The sequence below is a fragment of the Rhinopithecus roxellana genome, chromosome 3, assembly GCF_007565055.1.
Source record: "Rhinopithecus roxellana isolate Shanxi Qingling chromosome 3, ASM756505v1, whole genome shotgun sequence".
Taxonomy (NCBI): domain Eukaryota; kingdom Metazoa; phylum Chordata; class Mammalia; order Primates; family Cercopithecidae; genus Rhinopithecus; species Rhinopithecus roxellana.
Genome location: NC_044551.1, coordinates 168100843 through 168116082, shown reverse-complemented (window position 1 = coordinate 168116082; position 15240 = coordinate 168100843). Strand labels below are relative to the sequence as shown.

At 45.0% G+C, this 15240-nt stretch overlaps 1 long non-coding RNA gene across 1 annotated transcript in view; it reads left to right on the top strand.

Annotated features, from left to right (window-relative positions):
- The window catches only part of LOC115896389, a 17116-nt gene extending 1876 nt beyond the window's left edge, over window positions 1-15240 (top strand). The window contains exons 2-3 of the long non-coding RNA XR_004056246.1: window positions 11886-11957; window positions 14646-15240. This is a non-coding gene — a long non-coding RNA (uncharacterized LOC115896389). The remainder of the gene's footprint in view (window positions 1-11885; window positions 11958-14645) is intronic.

Below are 15240 nucleotides of genomic sequence, written 5' to 3'. Positions count from 1 at the left end.
CAAACTCAGGCTTGAGACGTCCTCCCTGAGCTGTGAAAGAGGGGCGTATAGACTTTGGGTTTTGGAGGCAGAAAGGTAAAAGTTCAAATCCCAGCTCTGCTACTTACTAGCTGGATGGCCCTGGGTAAGTCACGTCACCTCTCTGAGCCTTAGTAAATGGGGCTATAAAATGGGGGTAAACTCTACCCCCGAGGGTTATGGTACAGAGCAAATGAGAAAACACACATAGAACACCTTGCATCTGCCCAGCACCTCATGTCTGCATAATAAATGGTAGCTTTTCATTTACCCAGCAAAGTCAGTGCACACCTGCTAATTTCCTGGTGTGTTCTACTTACTAGACATATAAAGGGAAAAAACAGATATGATGATCAGAATAATGCACCCCAGAGATGTCCATGTCTTAATCCCTGGAATTAGTGAATATGTAACCTTACATGGCAAAAGGGATTGTGAGATGCAATTAAGGCTAAGGACTTTGGAATAGGGAGATTATTCTGGATTATGTAAGTGGGTCCAGTGTAATCATGTGGGGATGAAGGCAAAGAAACTTTCCCGGCTATGGTCAGAGAGAGATGCAATGGCTTCCAAGAAGGAGCAAAAAGCCACAAGCTAAGGAATGTAGGTAGCCTCTCGAAGCTGACAAAAGAAGAAAACATAGATTCTCCCCTAGAGCTTCCAGGAAGGAATGCAGCTTAGACCTGCGTTGCACTTCTGACCTACAGAACTATAAGATAATATATCTCTATTATTTTGGCTGGGGGCGCGGTGGTGCATGCCTGTAATCCCAGCACTTTGGGAGGCCAAGGTAGGTGGATTACCTGAGGTCGGGAGTTTGAGACCAGCCTGACCAACGTAGAGAAACCCTGTCTCTACTAAAAATACAAACAATTAGCTGGGCATGATGACATATGCCCGTAATCCCAGCTACTCGGGAGGCTGAGGTAGGAGAATCGCTTGAACCCGGGAGGTAGAGAGGTTGCAGTGAGCCAAGATTGTGCCATCGCACTCTAGCCTGAGCAACAAAAGTGAAACTCCATTTCAAAAAAAAAATTTATATATATATGTATTGTTTCAAGCCACAAAATTTGCATTAATTTGTTACAGCAGCAACAGAAAACGTCCAACTGAAACGATTTCTGCTCTCACGAAACTCTAACGTGGACAGATGCAATAATTGGGTAAATGAATAAGTGAGCAAGGAAAGATTGAGTTACACTCCATGAACACATGCAGTGATGAGACAGAAAATGAGTTTGGGGGAATGGGTGCCCAAAAAGTCCTCTCTGAAGAGCTGGTGTTTCCGCCAAACCTCAATAACAAGCAAGAACAAGGCAGGAAGAAAACAGACCCACGCAGAGGGCTTGGCAAGTGCAGGGCCAGTAGTAGAAACAAGCTGGGTGTGTTTTCCCGTGGAATGGTGGCCAGTGACAGGGGAGTGGCCTGTGAAGTTGGAAAGGCCTGTGATGGACCAGACCAGGAAGGAGCTGGATTCTAAGTGTGATTTCTATTCTTCTGGTGTATCACCGAGCATATTCTGTATGTCAGAGAAAGTCACCGAGACTTGGCAGAGAGCCAGAGACGTGGCATATTGGTTTGCTTGAGTGCTTTGCTATAACAAAGCGCCCTAGACTGGGTGGCTTAAACAACAGAAATGTATTGGGATTTTTATCTCAATACATTTTATTCCAAATGTAATATCAAGGTATCCACAGTGTTGGTTTCTCCTGAGGCTTCGCTTTGGCTTGTAGATGGATGGCTGTCTTCTTCTGGTGTCTTTATGTGCTCTTCCTTCTGTGCGCGTCTGTCCCAATCTCCTCCTCTTATAGAGACATCACTCGTGACTGGGTGTGGTGGCTCACGCCTATGATCCCAACACATTGAGAGGCCAAGGTGAGATAATTGCTTGAGCCCAGCAGTTAAAGACCAGCATGGGCAACATAAAGAGAACTCATCCCTATAAAAAATAAAAAATAAAAAGTAGCTGGGTGCGGTGGCATGCACCTGTAGTCCCAGCTACTCCAGAGGCTGAGGTGGGAGAATCGCTTGAGCCTGGGAAGTGGAGGCTGCAGTGAGCCGTGATTACACCACTGCACTCCAGCCTGGGTGACAGAGTGAGACCCTGTCTCAAAAATAAAACAAAACAAAACAAAACACAAAAAACAAAAAAAATCGGTTATGTTGGTCATTAGGGCTCACCCATATGACCCCATTTTACCTTAATCACCTCGATAAAGGCCTTATCTCCAAATACAGTCCCATTCTGAGACACTAGGGGTTGGGTCTTGAACATGTGAATTTGGGGAAGATACAATTCAGTCCATAACATCTGGAAATGTTGGTTCCTAATGATGGTGGTGATTGCATTGCTAAGACCCGTCTTTAGAAAACTGTTTGAAGGAATCCGCTTCACAAACCACTTGATTGGAGTGGAGGAGGCCTCCCAGAGAGCAGAGATTTGGATGTTCTTTTGAGAAGATGGTGTTTTGTTAAGCACAGAACCGAGCAACAAGGAGCCTGGGGGTGTGCCAGGCTGGGGCACAGTGTAATTGTTCTACAGAGGAAGGGAGAGAGGAGCCACCAAGGTTGTGCACTGTGATATCCAGAGCTGCTCAGTGGAAAGGAGAAATGAGAAGTGGCCTGGTTAATGGCAATCTTTAAGCAACATACTGTGCTATAAGAGCTTCTCTTCTTGCTTCCTCATGAGACCATCAGTAAATTCCACATTCTGTAAGCAAACTATTTGGAAAAGCTCAAAGGGGAGGATGGGGAGATCCTGATGTACAGTTTACATTTACAATGCTGTACACAGTATAGAATACGGACATATTGTGTCCAGAGTTGGTTCCTGCCGGTGGGTTCGTAGTCTCACTGACTTCAAGAATGAAGCCACGGACCTTTGCAGTCAGTGTTACAGCTCTTAAAGGTGGCACAGACCCAAACAGTGAGTAGCAGCAAGATTTATTATGAAAACTGAAAGAACAAGGATTCCACAATGTGGAAGGGGACCTGAGCAGGTTGCCACTGCTGGCTGGGGGGTGGCCAGCTTTCATCGCTTATTTGTCTCCTCCCATGTTCTGTTTCTGTCCTATCAGAATGCCCTTTTTTCAATCCTCCCTGCAATTGGCTACTTTTAGGATCCTGCTGATCAGTGCATTTTACAGAGCACTGATTAGTGCATTTTACAGAGCGCTGATTGGTGCGTTTTACAGAGCACTGATTGGTGCATTTTACAATCCTCTTGCTAGCTACAGAGTGCTCGCTGATTGGTGCGTTTTTTACAGAGCACTTATTGGTGCATTTTACAATCCCCTTGCTAGCTACAGAGTACTGATTGGTGCGTTTTACAATCCTAGCTACAGAGTGCTGATTGGTGCATTTTACAATCCTCTTGTAAGACAGAAAAGTTCTCCAAGTCCCCACTTGACCCAGAAAGTCTAGCTGGCTTCACCTCTCAATATTATGTAGGACCTCATAACATTTGTATAGTGTATTACAGTGGGTTTCAAACTTTTAGTAACAGAACATTTGGTCCACATTAAATCTTATGCCAACTTAAGTAGAGCAGCTGCCCCTCCTCCCCCATCAAGACTTTTCTGAATTTACTGAGGCTTCAAAGGCACAGTTTCAAATGACTGGAGCACTGAATATTTCTATAATTTCATAAGCAGTAAAGGGACCCTGGATGAGAGTGGCATGGGGCCTCTCCAGAATCACTCCTGATTCCACTTCAAACACTGTGTCCAGTCCCCAAACTGTTCCCATTAGAAGAGCAGGGGACACATGCACTTTGAAAACCATCAATATATTGTGTTTCTAAATAAAAACCCGGCTGGGCACAGTGGCTCATGCCTGTAATCCCAGCACTTTGGGAGGCCAAGGCGGGCAGATCGCCTGAGGTCAGGAGTTTGAGACCAGCCTGGCCAACATTGCGAAACTCTGTCTCTACTAAAAATACAAAAATTAACTGGGCATTGTGGTGCATGCCTACAATGCCAGCAACTCGGGAGGCTGAAGCAGGAGAATCACTTGAACCTGGGAGGCAAAGTTTGCAGTGAGCCAAGATTGTGCCAATGCACTCCAGCCTGGGTGACAGAGTGAGACTCCATCTCAAAAAAGAAGAAAAAGAAAAAGAAAAGTATACAGTGATTAAATAAAAACCCTGTCGCAAAGAGGATTGGGGAATGTCCAGTGTCCTCAAGCTTGAGTCAGGTTGAGACATGGTATGTCCCTGTGGCAGGCAGCCTAAATCCTGCCTGGCTCTAGCATCTGCTGTCATCTTGAAGTTCAACTGAGTAAGAATAATACTGCAACTTTTGGGCTATTTTTCCAAAAGTTGGAAAATGTTGGCATTACTGAATCCACCCTGGCTAAAGTTAAGAGAAACTGTGTCCCAGCTTGCCTGGCCCAGTCACCTGGAAACAGGATGCTGTCTGGCTAATGGTGCCAAATCCATGGTGTAATCTAGCCCTTTGTGAGAATTTAGAGTGACTCTCTCACAAAGTGCTTTTCACGGTTCATCTAGTTAGTGGGGATCTAGCTATTAGCTATTCACCCCTTGCTAGAAATATACAATATGACATTGAGTATAAAGTCCATGACGAAGAAGAAAGGCCCATGTCCGTGGCTAGAACAAAATGAGTTAATCCACCAAAATTTCTTTCAGGGAATGCACTTTAGGAGTTAGAACAAATATTTGGGGAGCAAGTGGGTAGGGGTATGGATGGCCAGGGCTGCTACTATACGACTTCAGAATATACTGTCTCTTGGAGTTGTACAACTCGGGGGTACTGGGAGACCCTGATGGCATACATCGATAACAAATGTGGCCCCTACATTGCATTCTGGCAAAGTCAGCCCTGTTTCCTAGTGGGCCCAGTCTTGGAGAAATCCCAATAATTTACTTAAGTAAAAACCCGGCTGGGCACAGTGGCTCATGCCTGTAATCCCAGTAGTTTGGGAGGCCGAGGCAGGCGGATCGCCTGAGGTCAGGAGTTTGAGACCAGACTGGCCAACATGGAGAAACTCCATCTCTACGAAAAATACAAAAATTAGCTGGGCGTGGAGGTGCACGCCTGTAGTCCCAGCAACTCGGGAGGTACTGGGAGACCAATTATTGTACTGATCATTATCAGGACAATATCAAATCAGTATCAGTACCTTGTAGGGAGCAGTATTTCTTTGCACAACTCAAGGGAAGAAGGGCGGAGAGAAGAACACTATTTGGTGGTTGCATTTAAGATTTTGATGTGAACTATAGGATCAGACCCCACCCTGTGATCACAGAGATCTTCTGAAAAATCTACAGGTGTACAGGAATGCTTTTTTTTTTTTTGGTGAGTAGCAACGGGGAGGCTGGGTTCTGAGTCCAGACTGAACCTGTATCAGGGAGGAGGGACATCTGGTTTACAACAGTGATGACTCTTTTTCATTCATTTATTGAGCACCTACTGTATATAGGCAGTGATGCAGGAACAGGGAGCATACATGTTCTAAATAGACAAGTACACACTTGTTGTGTGTGATAAAATACACATAACTTAAAAGTTACCATCTTAACTGTTTTTAAGTGTACAGTTCAGTGGCATTAAATATGTTCATATTGTTGTGCAACCATCCCCATTGTTCATCTCCAGAACATTCTCATCTTGCAAAACTGAAACTCTACCCATTAAACAAAAACTCCCCCTTGCTCTCCCCCCTCGCAACCACCATTCTGTTTCCTGTCTCCTTGAATTTGACTGCTCTAGGAGCCTCATTTAAGTGGAATCATACAGTCTCTGTCCTTTTGTATCTGGCTGATTTCACTTAACATAACATCCTCAAGGTTCATCCATGTTGGAGGAATGTGAATCTGAACATGGATCTGAACACAGATGATCAGAATTTCCTTGCTTTCAAAGGCTGAAGAAAATTCCCTTGAATGGATAGACCCCATTTCATTTATGCATTCATCTGTCCATGGATGCTTGGGTTGTTTCTACCTGTTGGTTGTTGTGAATAATGCTGCTGTGATCACGGGTGTATCCAAATTATCTCTCCAAGACCCTGCTTTCAATTCTTTTGTCTATAAACTGGAAATGCAATTGCTGAATCACATGGTAATTCTGTTTAAATTGCTGAGGAATGGCAAGATTGTTTTCCACAGTGGCTGTACCACTTTATATTCCCACCAATAGTGCACATGGGTTCCAATCTCTCCACATCCTTTATTTATTTATTTATTTATTTATTTATTTATTTATTATTTGTTTTTGAGACAGAGTCTCACTCTGTCACCCAGGCTGGAGTGGAGCGGCGCGATCTCGGCTCACTGCAAACTCCACCTCCCAGGTTCACACCATTCTCCTGCCTCAGCCTCCCGAGTAGCTGGGACTACAGGCACCTGCTACCACACCTGGCTAGTTTTTTTTTTTTTTTTTTTAGTAGAGATGGGGCTTCACTGTGTTAGCCAGGATGGTCTCCATCTCCTGACCTCGTGATCTGCCCATCTCAGCCTCCCAAAGTGCTGGGATTATAGGCATGAGCCACCGCGCCCAGCTCTCCACATCCTTTTTAATGCTTTTTAAACAATAGTAGCCATCCTAATGAACAGAGTTTTGATTTGCATTTCTCTAAGGATTAATGATGTTGAGCATGTTTTCCTGAGCTTGGTGGCCATTTGTTTATCTTTTCTGGAGAATTGTCTATTCAAGGCCTTTCCCCTTTTTTAATTTGGGTTGTTTGAGGGTCTTTGTTGTTGTTGAGTTGACAAGTTTGCATTTTTGAGTCCTTGTAAGACCTATTTAATTTTTCTGGCCTTTGACTACCAAGATTCTAAGACAACCCTCATTGACAAAATAAATAGTCTATGACAAAGACTTCCACACGTCACAAAACGAGTCGTAGTTCTAAATCTTCCAGACTTACCGTGCTTAGACCCAGTTCGGAACAACTTTCAGCTTCTGAGAAGAAATTGGGACTATCTAAAGCCCAAGCATACGGCTTACATTCCTCTCATCTAACCAGTTCTCATCTGGGTAGCCTTCATTTAGCCTTCATTTTGCAGGGGGTGGAAATACCCTTTACCCAGTTCCAAAACTGCAGCTGCTGATGTGTGAAAAAAAAACCCAAAGTCACATGTCCCACAAGCAGCTGCCTTTTGACTTGAGTGTTTCTACATAGGAACACTTTTCCTTGAAAACAAGGAAGACTGCATGATAAGTATTGAGAAAAATTTCTCTCTTCTGATACCCCAAAGCAAAATTGAATTGGTACAGGATTTAGGTTGTTTATTCTTAAGAATATGCTTTTTCTCACTTTAATACTTGCAAAGTTGAGTCTACAGGGCAGTTACACAATAGTATACCTAAATGTGTATTTTTAGCCCCAAGACATTGGTATGTTCCTGACTTTGTACAAGGCCTGCACACTGTCTTCTGACCTGTATGCACAGTGTATTGTAGAATGCATGTTGTGTCGTATACTGTGCAGTGCATTAAACAGTTGATCATCAGGACCACAGTGAGCCTGACTATGTGCCAGTCATGTTGCTAAGTATTTTATGTGTATTGTGAGTAGTAACCAGGAAGAATCAGAAGCAGAAATCCCAACTCTGACTATTACTAGCCTTGAGATACTACCAAGCTATTGAAGTCTCAGTTTCTTTATCTGAAAAATGGAAATAATTTTGAGAGGTGAACCAGCTGGATTTCTGGGTCAGGTGGGGACTTGAAGAACTTTTCTGTCTTACAAGAGGTTTGTAAAATGCACCAATGAGTGCTTTGTAAAAACGCACCAATCAGCGTTCTGTGGCTAGCTAGAGGTTTGTAAAATGCACCAATCGGCACTCTGTAAAAATGCACCAATCAGCTTTCTGTGGCTAGCTAGAAGTTTGTAAAATGGACCAATCAGCACCCTGTAAAATGAACCAATCAGTGCTCTGTAAAATGGACTAATCAGCAGGACATGAGTGGGGACAAATAAGGGAATAAAAGCTGGCCACCCCAGCCAGCAGTGGCAACCTGCTGGGGTACTCTTCCATCCTCTGGAAATTTTGTTCTTTTGCTCTTCACAATAAATCTTGCTGCTGCTTAATCTTTGGGTCTACACCACCTTTAAGAGCTGTAACACTCACCATGAGAGTCTGTGGCTTCATTCTTGAAGTCAGCGAGACCACGAACCCACTGAAGGAACAAACTCCGGACACAATATTATCATCTTTCCTCAATTCTAAGATGCATAATTTTTCACATTTTAGCAGATCTGGAACCAGAGCATGTCACACAATCAAAAGAGTTTTAGATTCAATAAAAAATAGTATAAGCTCTTCAAGATGTTGTCATGAAAATTAAAGGAGATCCCACTTATAAAATGTGGAGCATTGGCTCTGAGGCATGGTAGTCCTGAAATGCATATCAGCAAATACAACTTAATCTGTGTCTCCCGCTCCAGGCACCCCCATAGCTGTCGAATGGACATCTCAACCTGCCCCAAGCAGGACCCTGATTTCTGTGCCCCACTTCTACCCTTGCCCAGTTTTTCCCTTCCTAGTGTACAGCTCTACCTTACACCAGTTGCTCCAGGCCAAATATCTAGGAGTCCTCTCTGAGTCCTCTTTCCTCATTCTGAGATAAAATTCATCCCAAACCCTGTCAGCACCATCTTCAAAATCTATCCAGAACCTGACCACTTCTCACCACTCCCACGACTACCAGAGGCACCATCACCCGTTACCCTTCTCATGACATCAGTCTCTTCACTCAGCTCCCATGAATGCCCCTCCTCTCCTGGCTGTACCCCTCCCCTTTTAGATACTCCATCCACACAGCAGGCAGAAGGATCCTTTAAAACCCAAGTACCTCACCTCCTCACTACCCTCTCATAGCCTCTATCCCACTGACAACACCATCCTCATCTCCCTGCCTGCAGAGTGCTACATGACCTGGTGTTATGAATTGAATTGTGTCCCACCAAAGTCATATGTTGAGGCCTTACTTCCAAGGTGACTATATTTGGAGATAGGGCCTTTAAGGAGATAATTAAGGTTAAATGAGGTCATGAGGTGGGTCCCTAATCTGATGGGATTGGTGTTCTTATAAGAAGAGGTGGCGGCTGGACATGGTGACTCACACCTGTAATTCCAGCACTTTGGGAGGTCAAGGTAGGAGGATCACTTGAGGCCTGGATTTCAAGACCACCCTGGGAAACATAGCAAGACCTGGTATTTACAAAAAAGAAAGAAAGAAAGGAATCAAATTACAAATTAAAATAAAAACAAGAAGAAGAAATAGCAAAACACTCTCCTCCTGCTTGTACAGAGGAAAAGTCATATGAGAACACAGCTAGAAGGTGGCTGTCTGCAAGCTGAGGAGAGAGACCTCACCAGAAACCAAACCCCACCAGCACCTTGATCTTGGATTTCAAGTCTCCAGAACTGTGAGAAAACAAGTATCTGTTGTTTAAGCCATGCAGTCTGCAGTAGTCTGTTGTGGCAGTCTGCACTGACTAACACATGGCCCTTCCTGACCTCACTTGCCCTTCCGAAGACTCTTTTCCTCCAGCAAAGTGTTCCTCTGAACACACACACACACTGGCCTCATTGCTGTTGCGTGAAGCTGCTAAGCTCATGCCGGCCTTATAGCATTTGTAATTGCTGTTTCCTCTGCCTGGAATGTTCTTCTCTCTGGTTTTTGCTGAGCTCACTCCCTCACCACCTTCAGGTTTCTACTTGGTGTCACCTAAGAAGGCATCTCTATTCATCCTAAGTAAGACTTTCCTTTCTGGATCACCTTCCACCCCCAATCTTGTTTTATTTTTCTCCACAACACTGACATAATAATATATACTCATTTGCTTATTGTCTCTCTCTCTGTGACCAGACTAAAAGCTCCTTCCAGAATAAAAGCTCCAAGATGATCGGTCTCAGATCTGTCCTTGAGAAAATCAGAGATTGATCATCTTGCTCCCTGCTGCATCTCAGCACCCAAACAATACCTGGCATATAGTAGGATTGCAACATATGTATGTTGAATGACTAAGTGAATGAATTAGTATGTATTGTGCTTGCTTTATAGACATATGAGTATATGTATGTATGTATACATACATGTAACATGTGTATGTATTTACACACATATATTCATCTATATATTTGTATCTATATCATCATCTGCACCTACCTATAAAGCAGGACATGTTCATTTGTAAAGCGGATACAGACCAATAATTTACTTCTGATTCTATATGGATGGAGGAATTCTAGTGGCAAAATAATGTGTTTGAAAACCAAAAGCCCAAGGTCACACAGTTGCTGGTCCATCAGAGGCCAATTTCATTATCACACTAGATTGGCTCTTGAAAATCTCACTATAAATTATAGGAAGAAAGAAATTCAAATGAAAGAATAGTAGAGCTACGGGGTTATTTGAGGTTCTCTAGTTCAGAGTCAACAAAAAGTGTGCTACTCCTCTCCCATCTCACACCCTTGGCAGACATCACTAATGAATTATGGCACTTTCCACCATTGAACTTCTTTAGCATAATGCCTCAGGGAGACTTAGCTGCTCAAATGAAGTGATTTGTCATCCCAAATCTAGCCCACCCTAATCAGTTTTTGGATTGAGTCTGAGGCCCAGAGAGGAGCATTCATTTGTCCCACATTGCACAGCATGCCAGAGCCAAGGCCTGGGTCACCCAAAGCTGACCTTACTTGTGTTCCTATGGTCCAACATTAAGCTGGAAGGGAACTTAGAGGTCATCTTCAATATAAAATCACATAGGAGGTTATTATTTCTAAATGATCTTTCATTACTTCTGATTACTTCTAAAAATTTTAATCACTTGCAGCCAAAAGTTAAGTTACCAGTAAAATGAGCTACAGGAATCAGACCAACTCCTGCTGCCAGCAAGATGCTAAATAGAACCAATTGTACTCAAGAGACCAAGAAGAAATTCCTGCCTTTTGAGATCAAGGAAAGTAAAAGACAGTTCAGCAAAAATAGAGACTGAGAAGCTTGATTGGTGAAAAGCGAGGGCAGATCAACACGTTTTTCAAACCCGTGCAGGCTGTAGAAGACACTATCACCTTCCTCCCAAGAGCCATCCTCCACTTTTATCTCCACTAACAGAAACCCAGTTGTATTCTGATCTTCACCCCTCAGGCAAGGTTAACTATTCCCAGCTCAAGACTAAATCCCAGTTGCCCAAGCCAAACATGCAGTCTCATTCCTCCTGACAATGATGAATACAAAACTGCGTGTGACCTGATTCTGACCACGGTCCTGCTACAGGACTCTGGGAAAAACCCTCACTCTTAAAATGAGAAACACAAGAAAAGCCAGCCTCTTTTTGCCTTTGGACGTTGGTGCATTTGAGTGTGATGGCTGGGCTATGGCAACCATCTTGGCAGCATGAGGAGAACAACTTGAGGCAGGACTGACAGGCCCAAGACCCCAGAAAGGAAGGACAGTAGAAGAAACCTGGATGCTTGGAAATGTAGAGAACCATGAAGTTAACCAGGGGACACCCTGCCTTGGGTCATAGAGCTTTCTTCTTGTTTAAACCATTTAGCATTGGGGTTTCTCTTACCTGCTACCTAAAGGATACCAACTGGTACATGAGATACCTCCTATTTCTTCCTAAAGGCTGAAACAGACCTAGTCAAAGCTCCAGGCCTTTCCCAACTCCCAGGCATTGCATGCTCACTTTTCCAGTTGTCTAAGGACAGAACAGACCCTTATATCTGAGGGTACCTGGGGGAGCTCCACTATGACCCACATGTATTCCTCATGCCTGAAATACCATCCTTAGTGAGGTATTGTTCTGTTTTGATATGCAAATAGTCCTGGGGTAGATTAAGTCCCCCAAGTGAGAAAGAACTAATTGTATCTCTTTCTTCTTCCCAGAAATTTGGCAGACTGTTATTACAGGAGAAACAGATGCCAAGATGGGAGTTAATGCACAGGCGTTTCATGAAGGTAAATGCCTGTGAGAGAAAATGGGTGGAAGGGAGGGTAGCGAGAGCAGTCAGGCCATGTGATGCAAGACCCTGAGTGGAGGACAGAGGGAAGGAAGATTGGGTAGAAGTATTTTAGGTAGTTGTGCCAACTTGATAGGCTTGGCAGCGCCTTCCTTGAGCCAAGGTCTAGTAACAGAGGAGCTCTGTGTCTGCCAGTGATAGCTCCCTTCAATTCCTGCCAGGCAGTCCTGGGTAGGAGCAGCCTCTGGGAGGTGTGGCCTCTGCGCAGACACAGCTGGAAAAAACAGGCTCCTGGGGCAGAGGGGAAGGAGACTTGGGGTAGAAGACACCCCCGCAGGGGGTCATGTCTGTGTGATGGTCACACTCTGTTCCATCCAGGCACTCACTCAGTAAACCTCTTTCAGTGAAGTCAGCTCAGACCACCAGTTCTTCACATGGTGGTCATGTCAACGGCTGCCGTTGCTGACGAATGGAAACTAGAGAAGGGGCTAGGTCACTTGAGAACATTAATGTGTCATGGCCAGGTTGGCACAGGAGAAAGCTGAGCTCACGAGGCGGAGGCTCCAGGAGCCACATATGCCTGGGGATGAGTGCTACTCTGGACTTCACAGGCCATGCAGTTTGGGGCAGTTTGAGGCCATTTTCTCTGGTTCTCACTGGCCAGGAAGAACCCCACCCGACCTCTGAGTCACTCATTGTAAGCCTGGCTGCTGCATCAGAGATTCAAAACACTGGGCCTTAAATGAGAGTGCAGTTGCCTTCTTACATATTAGCGCAGGTGCAGGTTTGGGACGGGGACCCAGGCTCCTGCCCTCTTGTTGCTCTGCCCTCCCCAGAGTGCTGCAAAAGAATACCGTCTGCAGAAAAATATTGATGAGATGATGCCTTGGCAGCCCATGTATGTGCCAGGCACGGTTCTCAATACTTTATAAGTATCAAGCCTTTAACCCTCAAAATCTCTCAGAGTAGATAATATCCTAATTTTACAGAAAGTGAAGCCAAAAACGTCGAGTTGCCAGTTCCACAATCTATGCTGGCAACAACCATGCCTGCTAGCCAGAAGGAAGAGGGGGCTGTGCAGAGAAATGGAGCCCTCTTTCCCTTTAAGGACTGAGACAGATACCATGAGTCAGGTGGCCACTCTTGGTTTCCAGGGTGGCTCAGAGATGTAGTCTTTAGCTGGTCAGGCATGTGCAAAGTGCCCAGTTAAATTACTACTCTGCCTGGAATGGCTCTTCCAATCATTTACACCATCATTCATGATTTACCAGGCCATGATTTAGGCTAACATTATCCAAGATTCAGTTCACCTGCACTGGGAAGATACTCCCAACTCCACCCCTGGCTGGGTTAAATGCCCCACTTAGGGCTTCCATTAGCCCCTGGGATGCCTTCTATGTCACTCTTACCATATGTTATTAGAAGATCCTCTCTGGTCCCGATAGGCCTACAGACATGGTTTGTTTGGTCCACACTGTGTTTAAAGAAAAAAAAAAATTGAAAAAAAGCCCCCCCCACATCCCTCCCCCACATTCCAAACATATGGCTTCCCCTTAAAATCACAAGGCGCAACAATAATGGACAGTCAACTGAGACTGAGTAGCTCCCCAATCCCTGTACAGAGGACACATGCACTTTGTTCTCAGTCCCCACCGCTCCCAAATGTCCCACACCCTGCCTAATTCATTCATTCATGTTGCCTGCCTGGCCCCTGTAGGTAGTAGCCATTGCAACTCCACTGGACCATGGGTTTTTGGGGGGTAAAGTGTGCTTCAGCTGGATGCGCCTTGCACTTGGCACACAGCAGGTGCTATGAAATGTTTGTGGAGTGTGTGAATAGGTTCGCTGAAACTTTCAGGATTAAATTGCATTGCAGCACAGACACACATTCCACCCACACCCTTCCCAACCGTCACCCCAAAGAAATCTATATTTAATTGGTTTGCAAAATCAGAGCCTCCAAGCAACTTCACACTAGAGATCCTTTCTAAACAGCAGAAATGCGACAGCTTAGCCCTGCGTGCTCCAGCCTATTCATAGCTCGGGTGTGTTTCCTGGGCAGCTGCATTGTTCTTAGCGGGAGAGCAGCAGAGGCAACCTTCTAAGTCCAACTCCCGCTCTGCCTCTCCCAACCCTCCCTCATGCCCTTCCCCACTTCTCTTTCTCTGTCCAGCTCGCCTGCCCGCTGCCTATTCTGCTGGATGGTTATTTATTTATTGTCAGCACTAATCAGAGGGTGGGGAGGGGAAATAGGAGCTCTTGCCAATGTGAAAGTCCTTCCCCAGGGTCCCCAGGGAGAATCCTGTGCAGTGTATGGCGCCAGAGGTCACTGTCACCTTGGCCTTGAGGTGGCCTGTTTACCAAAGTGAAATGAAGATATCAGTCAGATGTCAGGTAAATGCTAATGGCCAGCTCCTGGGCAGAGAATTGGTACAGGATTGGCCAGGCTGGGTGAACCCTTCCTTTCCAATTCTGCAGCACAAAAGCCCCAGTGACTTAGCAACTCCGATAAGAGGTCAATGGGCAAATGTCAGTCCTTGACTGAATGCGCCTCTTGGCCTGGTTTCAGGAGCTTCAGGGCTGCCTCCCTGCATTTCCCTCGGCTCTCCTCACTCCTATTCAACTGGAGGAAGGTGAAGCATTTGCTGGAAAGCCCTCCCATCCACCCTTTCCCTATCTCTGGCAGGAAAGAAAGCCTATCCCTCGTGTCCCAAGGTCCGAAAGCACAATGAAAACCGGCATCATTATCCTCCAGCCGTGAATGGGAAAAGCGGGATGTTGACTATGGGTCGTCACCTAGGAGGACGGATGAGACTGGATTCGGTCGCAGAAAAGAACAGGAAACAGTCGCTGCCTTGTTTATCACTGTGTGGTAGATAGCACCCCGGGGCCACCTCTCCACGCAGGGAGTTGGCACTGGGCACAGTGAGGGTCTCACACCTCTGCTGGTTCTCACCAACAGGAAGGTCTGCCACATCGACATCTTCAAGCAGCCCCTCCCCAAGCCCCTCCATGTCACTTCATCTTTATCCTCATTTAGGCTTTTCAGCAAACTCTCCTGCTCCTCAGTCAGCCCTCTTTTATACTTCTTTAGACTTTTTCTCTGCATCCTCCTGCCCCTGCCACCGTAACAATGGAAAGAACTGTCAAATCTTCTCAAATACATTTTTCTGCATTTTTTTTTTTTTGCTTCTTCTCATATTTAACCTTGGTGATATTTTAATTTTTTTCAGCTTGTGAAAGATTGGAAATCAGAAAGAATGTAAGAAGTTTGTGTAGTA